This window comes from Balaenoptera physalus (assembly GCF_965194825.1).
Source record: "Balaenoptera physalus genome assembly, chromosome: 16".
Lineage (NCBI taxonomy): Eukaryota > Metazoa > Chordata > Mammalia > Artiodactyla > Balaenopteridae > Balaenoptera > Balaenoptera physalus.
Genome location: NC_138898.1, coordinates 30,020,447 through 30,036,680, shown reverse-complemented (window position 1 = coordinate 30,036,680; position 16,234 = coordinate 30,020,447). Strand labels below are relative to the sequence as shown.

The 16,234-nt window shown below is 38.3% G+C and overlaps 1 protein-coding gene and 1 long non-coding RNA gene across 3 annotated transcripts in view; one reads left to right on the top strand and one right to left on the bottom strand.

The window, feature by feature from the left end:
• Positions 1-16,234, top strand: part of LOC309644681 — a 236,613-nt gene that overhangs the window by 153,467 nt on the left and 66,912 nt on the right. The gene's annotated exons all lie outside the window — the stretch shown is intronic.
• Positions 1-16,234, bottom strand: part of PTPRA (protein tyrosine phosphatase receptor type A) — a 186,121-nt gene that overhangs the window by 127,669 nt on the left and 42,218 nt on the right. The window lies entirely within an intron of this gene.

Here is a 16,234-nt window from a genome sequence, read left to right as displayed (position 1 = left end):
CATACACCATGATCAAATGGGATTTATCCCAGGGATGCATGGATTCTTCAGTATATGCAAATCAATCAATGTGATACACCATATTAACAAACTGAAGAATAAGAATCATATGATCATCTCAATAGATGCAGAAAAAGCTTCTGACAAAATTCAACACCCATTATGATTAAAAACTCTCCAGAAAGTGGGCATAGAGGGAACCTACCTCAACATAATAAAGGCCATATACGACAATCCCGCAGCAAACATCATTCTCAATGGTGAAAAACTGAAAGCACTTCCTCTAAGATCAGGAGCAAGACAAGGATGTCCACTCTTACCACTATTATTCAACATAGTTTTGGAAGTCCAAGCCACGGAAATCAGAGAAGAAAAAGAAATGAAAGGGATACAAATTGGAAAAGAAGAAGTAAAAGTGTCACTGTTTGCAGATGACATGATACTATACATAGAGAATCCTAAAGATGCCACCAGAAAACTACTAGAGCTAATCAACGAATTTGGTAAAGTAGCAGGATACAAAATTAATGCACAGAAATCTCTTGCATTCCTACACCCTAATGATGAAAAATCTGAAAGAGAAATTAAGGAAACACTCCCATTTACCATTGCAACAAAAAGAATAAAACACCTAGGAATAAACCTACCTAGGGAGACAAAAGATCTGTATGCAGAAAACTGTAAGACATTGATGAAAGAAATTAAAGATGATACAAACAGATGGAGAGATATACCATGTTCTTGGATTGGAAGAATCAATATTGTGAAAATGACTGTACTACCCAAAGCAATCTACAGATTCAATGCAATCCCTATCAAATTACCAATGGCATTTTTTACAAAACTAGAACAAAAAAATCTTAAAATTTGTATGGAGACACAAAAGACCCTGAATAGCCAAAGCAGTCTTGAGGGAAAAAAACGGAGCTGGAGGATCAGACTCCATGACTTCAGACTATACTACAAAGCTACAGTAATCAAGACAATATGGTACTGGCACAAAACAGAAATTAGATCAATGGAACAGGATAGGAAGCCCAGAGATAAACCCATGCACCTATGGTCAACTAATCTATGACAAAGGAGGCAAGGATATACAATGGAGAAAAGACAGTCTCTTCAATAAGTGGTGCTGGGAAAACTGGACAGCTACATGGAAAAGAATGAAATTAGAACACTCCCTAACACCATACACAAAAATAAACTCAAAATGGATTAGAGATCTAAATGTAAGACTGGACACTATAAAATTCTTAGAGGAAAACATAGGCCAAACACTCTTTGACATAAATCACAGCAAGATCTTTTTTGATCCACCTCCTAGAGTAATGGAAATAAAAACAAAAATAAACAACTGGGACCTAATGAAACTTAAAAGCTTTTGCAAAGCAAAGGAAACTACAAACAAGACAAAAAGACAACCCTCAGAATGGGAGAAAATATGTGCAAACGAATCAACGGACAAAGGATTAATCTCCAAAATATATAAACAGCTCATGTAGTTCAATATTAAAAAAACAAACAACTGAATCAGAAAATGGGCAGAAGACCTAAATAGACATTTCTCCAAAGAAGACATACAGATGGCCAAGAAACACATGAAAAGCTGCCCAACATCACTAATTATGAGAGAAATGCAATTCAAAACTACAGTGAGGTATCACCTCACACCAGGTAGAATGGGCATCATCAGAAAATCTACAAAGAACAAATGGTGGAGAGGGTGTGGAGAAAAGGGAATCCTCTTGCACTGTTGGTAGGAATGTAAATTGATACAGCCACTATGGAGAACAGTATGGAGGTTCCTTAAAAAACTAAAAATAGAATTACCATATGACCCAGCAATCCCACAACTGGGCATATACACAGAGAAAACCATAATTCAAAAAGACACATGCACTCCAATGTTCACTGCAGCACTATTTACAATAGCCAGGCCATGGAAGCAACCTAAATGCGCACCAACAGACGAATGGATGAGGAAGATGTGGTACATATATACAATGGAATATTACTCAGCCATAAAAAGGAACGAAAGTGGGTCATTTGTAGAGACGTGGATGAATCTACAGACTGTCATACAGAGTGAAGTAAGGCAGAAAGAGAAAAACAAGTATCGTATATTAACGCATACATGTGGAACCTAGAAAAATGGTACAGATGAACTGGTTTGCAGGGCAGAAATTGAGACAGCGATGTAGAGAACAAACGTAAGGCCACCAAGGGGGGAAAGCGGTGGGGGGGCGTGGTGGTGTGATGAATTGGGAGATTGGGATTGACATATATACACTAATGTGTATAAAATGGATAACTAATAAGAACCTGCTGTATAAAAAAAATAAATAAAATTCAAAAATTCAAAAAACCCACAAAACCCCACAATGAAATACCATTTGACACCCATTAGAATGGCTATTATCAAACAAACAAAAAAACAGAAATTAGTGTTGGTGAGGAAGAAAAACTGGAACCACTGTGCACTGCTAGTAGAAATGTAAAATGGTGCAGCCAGTATGGAAAATACTATGGTGGTTCCTCAAAAAATTAAACATAGAATTACCATCTGATCCAGCAATTCCAGTTCTAAGTATGTATCCAAAAGAATTGAAAGCAGAGACCTGAACAGGTATTTGTACACCAGTATTCATAGTAGCATTATTCACAACAGCCAAAAGGTATAGACAACCCAAATGTGCATTGAAGGATGAATAAACAAAATGTGGTATATACACACACTAGAAGATCATCCGGCCTTAAAAAGGAAGGAAATTCTGATCCATGCTACAACATGAATAAACCTTGAAGACATTATACTAAGTGAAATAGCCACAAAAGGACAAATACTGTACGATTCTACTTACATGTGTACCTAGCGCAGTCAAATTCACAGAAACAAAGTAGAATGTGGTTGCCAGGAGCTCAGGGGAAGGGGAAATGGGAAGGTAGTGTATAATGGGTACAGAATTTCAGTTGGGGAAGATGAATTTCTGGAGACTGGTGGTGATGGCTGCACAACAATGTAAATGTACTTAATGTCAATGATTTGTACACATAAAACTGATTAAAGCGGTAATTTTTATGTTATGTACGACACAATCTTTATTTTGCACAACAAAGAAAAATACGTATATGAATACATTAACATGTAAAACCTTTTCAATGCTGCTGTCTCATACCTCCTCTTTCTCCCACCTCCTGCCAGAGGAACCACTAGTCTGATTTCTATCATCATATCTTCTGGCAACTGAACTATATCTACTTTTTTTCCGTCTGGCTTCTTTCACTCAAACTTGTATCTGTGAGATTCATCCACGTTGTTGTACAGTAGTTCATTCCTTTCTATTGCTGAGTAGAATTCCACTATATGAATATATCACAATTTGTATCTCTTTTCACCTGTTTTTAGACATTTGATTATTTCCTTTTTTCTTTTTCTTTTTTTTTGCTATTTTATAAATAAAGCTACAGTGAATATTCACATGCAAGTCTTTATGTAGACATATGTTTTCATTTCTCAAGGGTAAATACCTAGGAGTGGAATTTCTGAGTCATTGGATACATGTATGTTTAGCTTTGTAGAAAATATTCGACAGTTTTCCAAAACTGTAGTGCTGGTTATACTGCCATTTAAAACTTAGAGTGATGGGAAAGTTGAATAATGAAAACCTGTTTTTCCTTTTTAATACAAGTTGTTTAATGCTACACAAACTGAGTATTGAATTCTCTGAATCTCTCAGTGCATCAGTTTTTCAACAAGGATCCATATTTGGTGTCTACCAAAAAATTGCACAACGTGAGAGTTGTGAGTTAAGTTTTATGTGGGGCAAAATGAGGACTACAGCCCGGGAGGCAGCACTTCAGATAGCTCTGAGAAACTGCTCCAAAGAGGTAGCGGGGAAGGTCAATATATATGTGATTGGTGAAGGTGGAGTACACGCAATCAAGCACACATTTTTGCAGAAGGTTGCTGCTAGTCTCGTGAAGGTTACTGCCAGTCACAAGGAGCAGATGTCACCATGAAAGATTTTAGTGCTTTTCTAGATACAAGGAGATGCAAGAATTTGGGTCATAAAATCTTCTCCTGAAAATATCTATCTGAAGGGCTCTTCTGCCAGTTTTTCCCAGAGCACAGAATGCCTCATTCCTCATCTCCGACCTGAACTCCTTTCAGGGTGTGTTGAAGGTCAGCGGTCACTGCAGCTTGTGATTTGATCCTTGTAGAGGCAGATGGCAAGTGCCAATTTATAGTTGACGTCAGGATCACCTGTGCTCTACCCACAGAAACTTTAATTCAACAAGGGCAGGACAGCAGGCCACAGACTTTGGTTTTTTATTTCTTAAAGCTCTTTAAATGATTGTGATTCACGACCAGGTTGAGAACCACTGTCTTAAAGGATGATAATTATAACATTTTTAATCATAAAAAATAAACTACTCTTACAGCTTGGAAATAAAATAGAGTGGGAGAAAATCTGATTTTAGCTATATTTTGTGAGGACAATAAGTTGGGTGACAAAGTTTCCTTGCAGCTCAGGTTTTATTTCTCTTACTTTAGTCATTTGAACTGCATCATCCATCAACACTCATTGGAATTCCATAAATAACTTTTTTCAGTTGTGCCACCTGCAATTACAGGAAAAAACCTTTAGAAAGATAAATCAGCCCTATTTAAATACCACTGGTTGTTCCAGGGGAGAGGAGTACACTCTAACAAGATGTCTCATAGAGCTGTGCTGAACATTTCAGGAGCCACAGGAAAAAGCTCCATCTTAAACAGTTAATTCAGATCACTGAAGAACTCATGAGAACGGAATTCAACAATATATTAGGTCCTTCCTGTGGAGGACCTTCCTCCCTAATCCCAAAACCTGGACTATTCCACTGCAGGGTTGTTTACGTACCATAAGGTCCTCCCAGGGGACATTTGGCAATGTCTGAAGATAGTTTTTTTTTTTTTTTAACATCTTTATTGGAGTATAATTGCTTTACAATGGTGCGTTAGTTTCTGCTTTATAACAAAGTGAATCAGTTATACATATACATATGTCCCCATATCTCTTCCCTCTTGCATCTCCCTCCCTCCCACCCTCCCTATCCCACCCCCCTAGGTAATCACAAAGTACCGAGCTGATCTCCCTGTGCTATGCAGCTGCTTCCCACTAGCTATCCACTTCACGTTTGGCAGTGTATATATGTCCATGCCACTCTCCCACTCCGTCACAGCCTACCCGTCCCCCTCCCCATATCCTCAAGTCCACTCTCTAGTAGGTCTGTCTTTATTCCCGTCCTACCACTAGGTTCTTCATGACCTTTTTTTTTTTTCCCTTAGATTCCATATATATGTGTTAGCATACTGTATTTGTTTTTCTCTTTCTGACTTACTTCACTCTGTATGACAGACTCTAACTCCATCCACCTCACTACAAATAACTCAATTTCGTTTCTTTTTAGGGCTGAGTAATATTTCATTGTATATATGTGCCACATCTTCTTTATCCATTCATCTGATGATGGACATTTAGGTTGCTTCCATGTCCTGGCTATTGTAAATAGAGCTGCAATGGACATTTTGGTACATGATTCTTTTTGAATTATGGTTTTCTCAGGGTATATGCCCAGTAGTGGGATTGCTGGGTCGTATGGTAGTTCTATTTTTAGCTTTTTAAGGAACCTCCATACTGTTCTCCATAGTGGCTGTATCAATTTACATTCCCACCAACAGTGCAAGAGTGTTCCCTTTTCTCCACACCCTCTCCAGCATTTATTGTTTCTAGATTTTTTGATGATGGCCATTCTGACCGGTATGAGATATCATCTCATTGTAGTTTTGATTTGCATTTCTCTAATGATTAATGAGGTTGAGCATTCTTTCATGTGTTTGTTGGCAATCTGTATATCTTCTTTGGAGAAATGTCTATTTAGGTCTTCTGCCCATTTTTGGATTGGGTTGTTTGTTTTTTTGTTATTGAGCTGCATGAGCTGCTTGTAAATTTTGGAGATTAATCCTTTGTCAGTTGCTTCATTTGCAAATATTTTCTCCCATTCTGATGGTTGTCTTTTGGTCTTGTTTACGGTTTCCTTTGCTGTGCAAAAGCTTTTAAGTTTCATTAGGTCCCATTTGTTTATTTTTGTTTTTACTTCCATTTCTCTAGGAGCTGGGTCAAAAAGGATCTTGCTGTGATTTATGTCATACAGTGTTCTGCCTATGTTTTCCTCTAAGAGTTTGATAGTGTCTGGCCTTACACTTAGGTCTTTAATCCATTTTGAGTTTATTTTTGTGTATGGTGTTAGGGAGTGTTCTAATTTCATACTTTTACATGTAGCTGTCCAGTTTTCCCAGCACCACTTATTGAAGAGGCTGTCTTTTCTCCACTGTATATGCTTGCCTCCTTTATCAAAGATAAGGTGACCATATGTGCGTGGGTTTATCTCTGGGCTTTCTATCCTGTTCCATTGATCTATATTTCTGTTTCTGTGCCAGTACCATACTGTCTTGATTACTGTAGCTTTGTAGTATAGTCTGAAGTCAGGGAGCCTGATTCCTCCAGCTCCATTTTTCGTTCTCAAGATTGCTTTGGCTATTCGGGGTCTTTTGTGTTTCCATACAAATTGTGAAATTTTTTGTTCTAGTTCTGTGAAAAATGCCAGTGGTCGTTTGATAGGGACTGCACTGAATCTGTAGATTGCTTTGGGTAGTAGAGTCATTTTCACAATGTTGATTCTTCCAATGCAAGAACATGGTATATCTCTCCATCTATTTGTATCATCTTTAATTTCTTTCATCAGTGTCTTATAATTTTCTGCATACAGGTCTTTTGTCTCCTTAGGTAGATTGTCTAACAAATCACAGGACAGCCCTTCCATGACAAAGAATTATACCAAAGGCCGAAGTTGAAAACCCCAGCATTGGTCCAAAACTCCCCTTCAGGTCCAAGCTCTGTAACCCATTAGCTAAGTGACCCAGGCCAAATTTATTAACCTCTTTAAGCCTCAGTTTCTCCCTTGGAAAAAGACTAGAGTCTGAATTTAATGTTCTCTCCCATTCTAAATCTTAAGATACTAAAATAATCAAATTTATATTGAAATAATACCTAACCCTTAAGCATATGCAATGGGCCAGAGATCATACTAAGTGTTTTTATGTTTTCTACCTCATTTACCCTTCAACATAGCCCTATAAGGCAGATGCTACCACTATCCTTCTTATTCAGATGAATAAACTGATGCACAGAGACTTGCCTAAGGTCACAAAGTGGTAAGCAGCAGAGCCAGGATTTGAACCTGATCAATCTGATTCTGGAGCCCTCATTCTTAACATATCTTCTCCATCCTTTTGGACCTTTGGACAGAGGACTGAGTTAACCAAATCCCTCAATTCACAGCCCACTAAAGACCATACAGACTGTGGGTCAGAAACAAAGAGACACTATTTTTATGCTACAAATTAGACAAGATTAAGAAAACAAAATCTGAAACTGTTGAGGATCTGATGCTATAGGCTGCTTATACCTTACACTGACACTTTAAAAGAACTTTCAACATGAAGAGCCATAAGAATGTTCACACTCTTCAATCTACTTTACTTCTTGGAGTCTATTCAAAGAAAACAATCCTAAGTACGGTAAAGAACTTCATAGAAAGATGCTCATTGCTCTATTTTTATTAATATAGAAAATTTAGAAACTTAGGGAATGGATATATAAACTTGTTAGAATATTATGTTAGAATATTATGTATCCATTTAAAAAGTTTAGAAAAATTACAAAATAACCCACTTATGTAAATAGGAAAAATGGGAAACTTTTTTTTCATTTTTTTATTGTGTTAAAACACATATAACATAAAATTTACCACCGTAACCATTTTTAAACGCACAAGTCAGTGGTGTTAACTACATTAGCATTGTTATGCAGCCATCATCACCATCTAGCTCCAAAATTCTTTTGATCTTGTAAAACTGAAACTCTATATACATATTAAACAATAACTCCCCATACTCCCCTCCCTCAAAGCCCCTGGCAGCCACCATTCTTCTGTCTGTCTCTCTGATTTTAACCACTCCAAGTACCTCATATAAGTGAAATCACACAGTATTTGTTACTGGCTTATTTCACTTAGCATAATGTCTTCAAGGTTCATCCATGTTGTAGCATACCGAAGAATTTCCCAAGGCTGAATTTTACTCCTCTGTATGTATATGCCACATTTTGCTTATTCATTCATCTGCTGATGGACACTTGGGTTGTTTCCACGTTTTAGCTACTGTGAGTAATGCTGCTATGAATGCTGGTGTATAAATATCTCTTAAAGATCTTGCCTAAATTCTTTGGGGCATATACCAGAATCAGAATTGCCAGATCATATGGTAATACTATAATTTTTTAAAGAATCTCCATACTGTTTTCCACAGCTGTTATACCACTTTACATTCCCACCAACAGTGCACAGGGTTCTAATTTCCCCACATCCTCACCAACACTTGTTTTCTGGTTTCTTTTTGGATAGTAGCCATCCTAATTGATGTGAGCAGGACAGAACAATTTATGTCGTAGCAAACACAAAGATATACTGCTCAGATACCCCTTCAATAAAGGAATTCCTGTCTAGTTACAAGGACTGTGGTTAGCTGACAGCTTCCTGCTGTTAACCCCTTTAGAATCCACCTTAGCTTTCAAACAGAGTGTACCCTTTCCTCAGGACTGCCCCCAGCCAATGACTGGGCAATGTGGTGGTACAATGGCTTAGCCCTTTCCAACCAGTGAGGCAATCTGGCAATCTGGGCTGGCAGAGATTTTGTCAGGTGTGAACTGCAGTCTGATGGCTTCCCATGTCCAACCTAATCCTTTCTCTTTTTCTTTACAGGTATTACTCCTCAATAAGCCCTTTGCCCTCCTACTGCATCTCAATCTGATTCCTGGAGAACCCAACTGGCACATATATTAAATGTACTCTGATTGAGAAACAAAAACCAGTGGGGAAAAATAAGACTACCAATAAATAAACTAAAATGTTAGCAACAACGGTGGGAACTCTGTACTATCCAAGTATTCCTTAGCCAACATCTATTGCTTGTACATAATAAAAAACATTAAAAGAAGACTCTATACTAAATTTTGCTCCTGAGGAGATATTCTAATGGTAGGATAAATTGGTATATTTTGTACACAATGTGCCCAAAAATTCACCGAGGGGTGAGTCATAAACAAACTGCTGGTGTTCTTCAAAAAAAGCACATGCCCAGGTACTAAGGAACTAAAAGATCAGGCAGTGGGCTTCACAGACATTTCACAGGCTTTACATAGACATTTCATAGGGTTCCTCATTTGTGTAATTAAAATTTGTACTCACTTAAATTAAAGATTTTTAGAAGAGATAATGGAGTCTGTTCAGTTCACCCTCCTATTCTCATGGATGAGGTCAATGCCCCAGACAGGATAAGGGAAGAACAGTTGTTGGCCTTGTTTCTCAATGCCTATGTCCATTTCTCTTTCCAGCTATACAGATAATGTGTCCAAATGCAGGAAGCACATTAAACATACAATTCCAAAAAGGATAAAATAAGATTATTCCAAGAACTATTCAAAATCTATCTCTTTCTATGGAAAACTGAATGGTGGCATCTGATATTGCCATTCCAGGCAGTTTCCTTGCCAAATGCTGACTCCCTCAGTACATGAATAGACACAAGCATTTATCATCTTAAAGAACCTCTCAAACCAAATCTCCAATGCCTCCCCTTCCCAGCTATCAATTTCTCCCCTTTCCTTCCCTGCCAATCTTCTCAATAGTACACTCAGTTTCTCTCCTCCTCTACCTCAAACCCTTTGATGTACACTCTCATTTGGTCTCCACAGAAACTCCTCTTGATAAGAGTCAACAACGATCTCCAAAGAAGACTTCACAATCCTTATTTACAACGCCAAACTGTGAATCTGACCATTGCCACAAGTCCCATCATTACTCAATCAGCACTTCATCTCAGTAGGTATAGAACTGCCCCTTAAATACTGGTTCCATGCCCAACCTTCTCACTCTATCCCAGCAGTTCCCAAAGCTGGCTGCACATTAGAAGGCTGGGGAACTCTTTAAACCACCTCCCCACCGCCCCCAACTCAAGGACATCACAATCTCAGAGGGTGGGGGTAGGAAGTATCCCTGGCAGTGTGTGTTTGGGTCTTTTGGGTTGTTTTTAATTAAGTACCCAGGGTGATTCCAATGTGCAGCCAGGGCTGAGAACCACTCCTCCATCAGGCTTTCTGGATCTCATCTTTTCTCCCCCCATGTATCTCCAGCCTCAAATTCTCTTCAGAATCCCATATCTATATATGCCCTTGCCTTCTAAACCTGCATAGCTCACAAGCACCTCTGATTCAAATAACCAACATTCATAGAAATATGTTATTTTCTCCTATATCTATTCCTCCTTAATTGCTTAACTCAGTGGATAAAAATCACCATCTATTCCAGGAATCAGCAAACCTTTTCTGTGAAGAGCCACATAGTAAACATTTGGCTTTGTAGGTCATACAGCCTCTGTCACAATTATTCAGCTCTGCTGTTGTAGCACAAAAGCAGCAACAGACAACAGGTAAAGTTTGAGTGGAGCTATAGTCCAATAAAACTTTATTTATGAACACTGAAATTTGAATTTTAAATAATTTCCACAAGTCATAAAAAATCATTCTTCTTTTGATTTGACTTTTTCCAACCATTTAAAGATGTTAAAACAGTTCTTAGTTTGTGGGCTGTGCAAAAAACTGTCAAGCAGGTCAGTTTGCCAACTCTGGTCTTCCCCCTTACCCAAGCCAGAGATCCTAGATGTCCCAATTCCTTCCCCTCTTTTAGCCACAAGAATCAATCATTACCTCTAGTAAAGTACTTGTCACAAACTATTGTGTTTATGGCCTCCTTCAACTGACAGTAAGATCCCTGAAGGTAAGAAACATGCCTGTTCTAAGACATTAGTTTCTTTTTAGTTCAGCTCATTTTTGAATTTAACAGTAAGGTTTAAAGAGAAAAGAAAAACACAACAAATTTTAAAATGCATTAAATAAAGGCTCAGGCAAACGTGGAGGATATTCCTTATCAAGTACAAATAATAAAGATCTTTGCTATTCAATGCTTCAATAACTGCTCAATTTCTGTTTTCTGGGTGTTTTCTGCTTTTCAAGGCCATGAAATGTTGTATGGATCTTTGCAACAATCAACTTGAGATGCCAATACCGTTGCTGATCACCACGAGAGCTGGGTCTATAAGCAGCCTTTATGCTTTCTACACACGTCTCCTTTCTAAGTGGCACCTTCAACTATAATCACATCTTGAAAGTCATTCAATAAAGAAGGAAAAATCAGGCATACTAAGAAAAAAAATTTAAAGACATAACCAGAAACATCAAAAATCAGCAGCTCAACAAGGATCAGAATAATAACCATTTGTTAATGCTTAGTATGTGTCAGGCGCTGTGTCAAAGTGTATAATGTTCAGTATTTAACATATCTTCAAAACAAGCACAGAAAACAGATGCTTCATTTTGCAGATGAAGAAACTGTGCCACAGAGTAGTTAAATAACTTGTCCACAGTCAAACAATTGGTAGGTGACAAGACTGAGACTCAAATCCAGGTATATATGATTTCAAAATCTATGCTGTCCCCACTGGCTGAATAGGGCCTATAACCTAGGTAGGTCAATAGCCACTGGAGGAGAAGGGCTTCCTCCAGAAGGAAAGTTTCAAAGCCTTGTTTGAAATGTATCGTAACTGTCATATAATTACAAAACTCCTGAGTATGGTGCTACGTACACAACCAGTGAGGCTTTCTAATCACTGTCTAACTAAATGAATAAAATAAACTGAAAGAGCCAGTTCCTTGATATAGCGGAACCTCTTACTCTAAAGATGGGAAACAAAATCTTACGGCAAATTAGAACACTGCCATGGTTCCATTTCCTACTGTTAATAGAACCATTGTCAGGAAGTCCCATGCTTACTATAGCAACCACTGGTCTTGCTATTCACAAAGTTTCTGCCTTTTTGCTTCCTCAGGAAACAGACAAGAAAATCAGGCTCCTGATCTCTTTCTTTAAAGGGAAAGCTGTCGTTTAAAACTGGAAATTAATAAATGAATATGTAAAAGTAATTTTATACTTTGGCTGACACCCAATATTTCTGTACATTAAACTCAGTCTTTACAGCACACAGTCTTATCTTTTTTATCTTCAAATACAGGAGTCTAGAAAATCTGCTAAAACTCTCCAGCCACAAAAATCTAAAAATACTGGATAAATGCTTACATCCTTTGAAAAGTTTAGCTAAGTTCTCAAGAAAGTAGAGGAAACTGCTAGAGCCATAACAAGTTACCATAAAGTTAGAGGTCAGAAGTCCAGGCACACCATGGCTGGATTTTCTGCTCAGGATCTCATCAGGATAAACTCAAGATTTATGCCATCCTGTGTTCTCATCTGGAGCTCAAGATCCTCTTCCAAGTTCACATGATTGTGGCAGAATTCAGTTCTGTGCAGTTGTAGGACAATGGTCCCTGTTTCTTTGCTCCTTCTCATTCAACTGTTGCAGGAGAAGGGGGCACAAGAGAATGGTCACATCCCAGGTCTCGGGCAAGTCCCTGGGATAGGCCGCCAAGTGAGGGTCCTTGGCTTCGCACAGGGAAGAATTCAAGAGCAAGCCAGAAGTAGAGTGAAAGCAGATTTATTCAGGGAGATACACACTCCATAGACAGAGCATGGGCCGTATCAGAAGGTGAAAGAGCCCTAGGAGATACGCATTCCATAGACAGAAGGTGGACCATCTCAGAGGGTGAGAGTGGCCCCAGGCTGTGAGGGTGATTAGTTTTTTATGGGCTGGGTAATTCCAACTATTTTGGGGAAGGGGCAGGGATTTCCAGGAATTGGGCCACCACCCACTTTTTGGCCTTTTATGGCCAGCCTCAGAACTGTCATGGCGCTGGTGGGTGTGTCATTTAGCATGATAATATATTACAATGAGCGCATAATGAGGCTCAAGGTATGCTGGAAGTCATCTTACAGCATCTTGGGCCTAGTTGGTTCTAACCAGTTTTTATCATATTCTCAAAGGCTGTGTCACTCTTTCAATGGTTGTGCCCTGCCCCCTTCCCTCCTGTCTCACAAGGGCCATTCTCAGCTGCTAGAGGCCATCTGCAATCCCTGCCATATGGACTCCTCCATCTTCAAAGCCAGCAATGGAAAAATCTCCCTCTTGTTCAATCCTTCTCATGTTTTAAATCATCTGACTCTTCCTTGCTGACTCTGGACCCCCAAATTACAACTTTCTGCTCTTTGAGAAACACCATTAAAAAATAAAAAAGCAACTCACAGGCTGGGAGAGAACATTTATTTTATTTATACAGTTGGCTAAAAAGTTCATTCAGTTTTTTCCATAAGATGGCTCTAGTAGCACTTAGTTGTCTTTAACTTCATTCAGAACAATTTTGTTCGACTGTATGCGACAACTGTCATATCAGCATGCATTTAAAAAAAGACTTATAAAAAAAAAAAAAAGACTTATCAGGGACTTCCCTGCTGGCAACAGTGGTTAAGAATCCACCTGCCAATGCAGGGGACACGGGTTTGAGCCCTGGTCCGAGAAGATCCCACATGCCGCAGAGCAACTAAACCTGTGTGCCACAACTACTGAGCCTGTGCTCTAGAGTCCGCATGCCACAACTACTGAAGCCCGTGCTCTGCAACAAGAGAAGCCACCTCATTCAGTGAAGCCCTCGCACTGCAACAAAGAGTACCCCTGCTTGACGCAACTAGAGAAAGCCTGCACACAGCAACAAGGACCCAATGCGGTAAAAAATATTTAAATAAATTAACTTTAAAAATAAATAAATTAAATAAAATAAAAAAGACATCAAAATTGGTGAATTTTTGTGTAGCCATTTTAATATTGAAGATGGAAGAAAAGAAGCAACATTTTCGGCATATTATGCTTTCTTATTTCAAGAAAGGTAAAAATGCAACTGAAACGCAAAAAAAGGTTTGTGCAGTGTATGGAGAAGGTGCTGTGACTGATCAAACATGTCAAAAGTGGTTTGCGAAGTTTAGTGCTAGAGATTTCTCCCTGGACAATGCTCCACGGTCAGGTAGACGAGCTGAAGTTCACAGCAATCAAATCAAGACATTAATTGAGAACAATCAACATTATACCATGAGGAAGATAGCCGACATACTCAAAATATCCAAATCAAGTGCTGAAAATCATTTGCACCAGCTTCGTTATGTGAATCGTTTTGATATTTTGGTGCATATAAGTTTAGCGAAAAAACCTTCTTAACCGTATTTCCACATGTGATTCTCTACTTAAACATAATAAAAATGTTCCGTTTTTAAAACAAATTGTGACAGGAGATGAAAAGTGGATACTATACAATAATGTGGAACAGAAGAGATCGTGGGGCAAGCGAAATGAACCACCACCAACCACACCAAAGGCCGGTCTTCATCCAAAGAAGGTGATGTCTTGCAATAAACCTTTTCCGCTCCCAATTCCACGTTTTGGTTTGTTTGGCCTCACTGTGGGTCTGGCACACGAACTTGGGTTCGACAACAATTTCACTACTTATTGAGCCCCAAACTTATACACCATACTGAACATCTGCCATTGGCCCTCCCACAAACACCTTGAACTCAACATGTCCAAAATTGAATTTAGCAACTTGGAAGTATAATGGTTAGGAGGCAAAGGTTCTGGAATGAAGACTACCTGGGTTGAAATCCTGGCCCTGCCTCTTTCTTATTAAATGCCTGACCCTGGAAAAGATACTCCAATCTTTCTTTGACTGTTTCTCTCATCTGTAAAATAGAAATAACAATTTAAACTATCCCACACCAACAGGTTATAGTTTATGACAGTGAATAAAATCAAGGTCTGAAACGGTCAGTCCTTGTTTCACCATGGAGGCTCATGCTATGTTGAGATGTGAGTTTCATGACAATGGGTTTGTGAAACCAAAAAACTACAGTGCTTCTTAGAATCAAAGATGTAGTTTCCATACCACCACATTTTAACCACATTTCTGTTATCAATGATGTGTACATCTTAAAATATTTTTTTGAAAAACTGACATTAACTTGATGATAACGAAGGAAATATTGAAGTAGATATTGCCTCTCAAAAAAAAAAAACAAAGAAGGTGATGTTGTGTATATGGTAGGATTCGAAGGGAGTCCTTTATTATGAGCTCCTTCTGGAAAACCAAACGATTAATTCCAACAAGTACTGCTCCCAATCAGACCAACTGAAAGCAGCACTTGACGAAAAGTGTCCAGAATTAGTCAACAGAAAACGCATAATCTTCCATCAGGATAACGCAAGACGGCACGTTTCTTTGATGACCAGGCGAAAACTGTTACAGCTTTGCTGGGAAGTTCTGATTCATCGTCATATTCACCAGACATTGCACCTTCAGATTTCCATTTATTTCGGTCTTTACAAAATTCTCTTAATGGAAAATTGTCAATTCCCTGGAAGACTGTAAAAAGCACCTGGAACAGTTCTTTGCTCAAAAAGATAAAAAGTTTTGGGAAGATGGAATTATGACATTGCCTGAAAAATGGCAGAAGGTAGTGGAACAAAACAGTGAATGCGTTGTTCAATGAAGTTCTTGGTGAAAATGAAAAATGTCTTTTATTTTTACTTAAAAACCAAAGGCAATTTTTGGCCAACCCAATATTATATACATATAATATATGTATATATGATTAATGAACTGTATCCAGAATATATAAAGGACTCTTAACAACTCATGTGTAAGATAATTTTAACAAATGATAATCCAAAAAAAAGGGGCCAAAGATTTAAGACGACACTTCACAGAAGCAAATATGGCCAATAAACACATAAACAGATGCTCAACATCATTAGTTATTAGGAAAATGCAAATTAAAACCACAATGAGACACAACCACAAACTCGTTACAATGACTAAAATTTAAAAGCTGACAATACCAAGTGTTGGTGAGGATGTGGAGGAACTAAAACTCTTGCACATTGCTGATGAGAATATAAAGTGTAAAACTATGAAAAACAGTTTGGCAGGTTCTTGTAAGGCCAAACATACATTTAAACCATAAAACTCAGCAACTCCATAAAAACATATATCTACAAAAAGACATGTACACATATGATCCTAGCAGCTTTATTCCTAAGGGAATCAAATTAGAAATAACCTAAACGCTTATTAACGTATGGAAGATA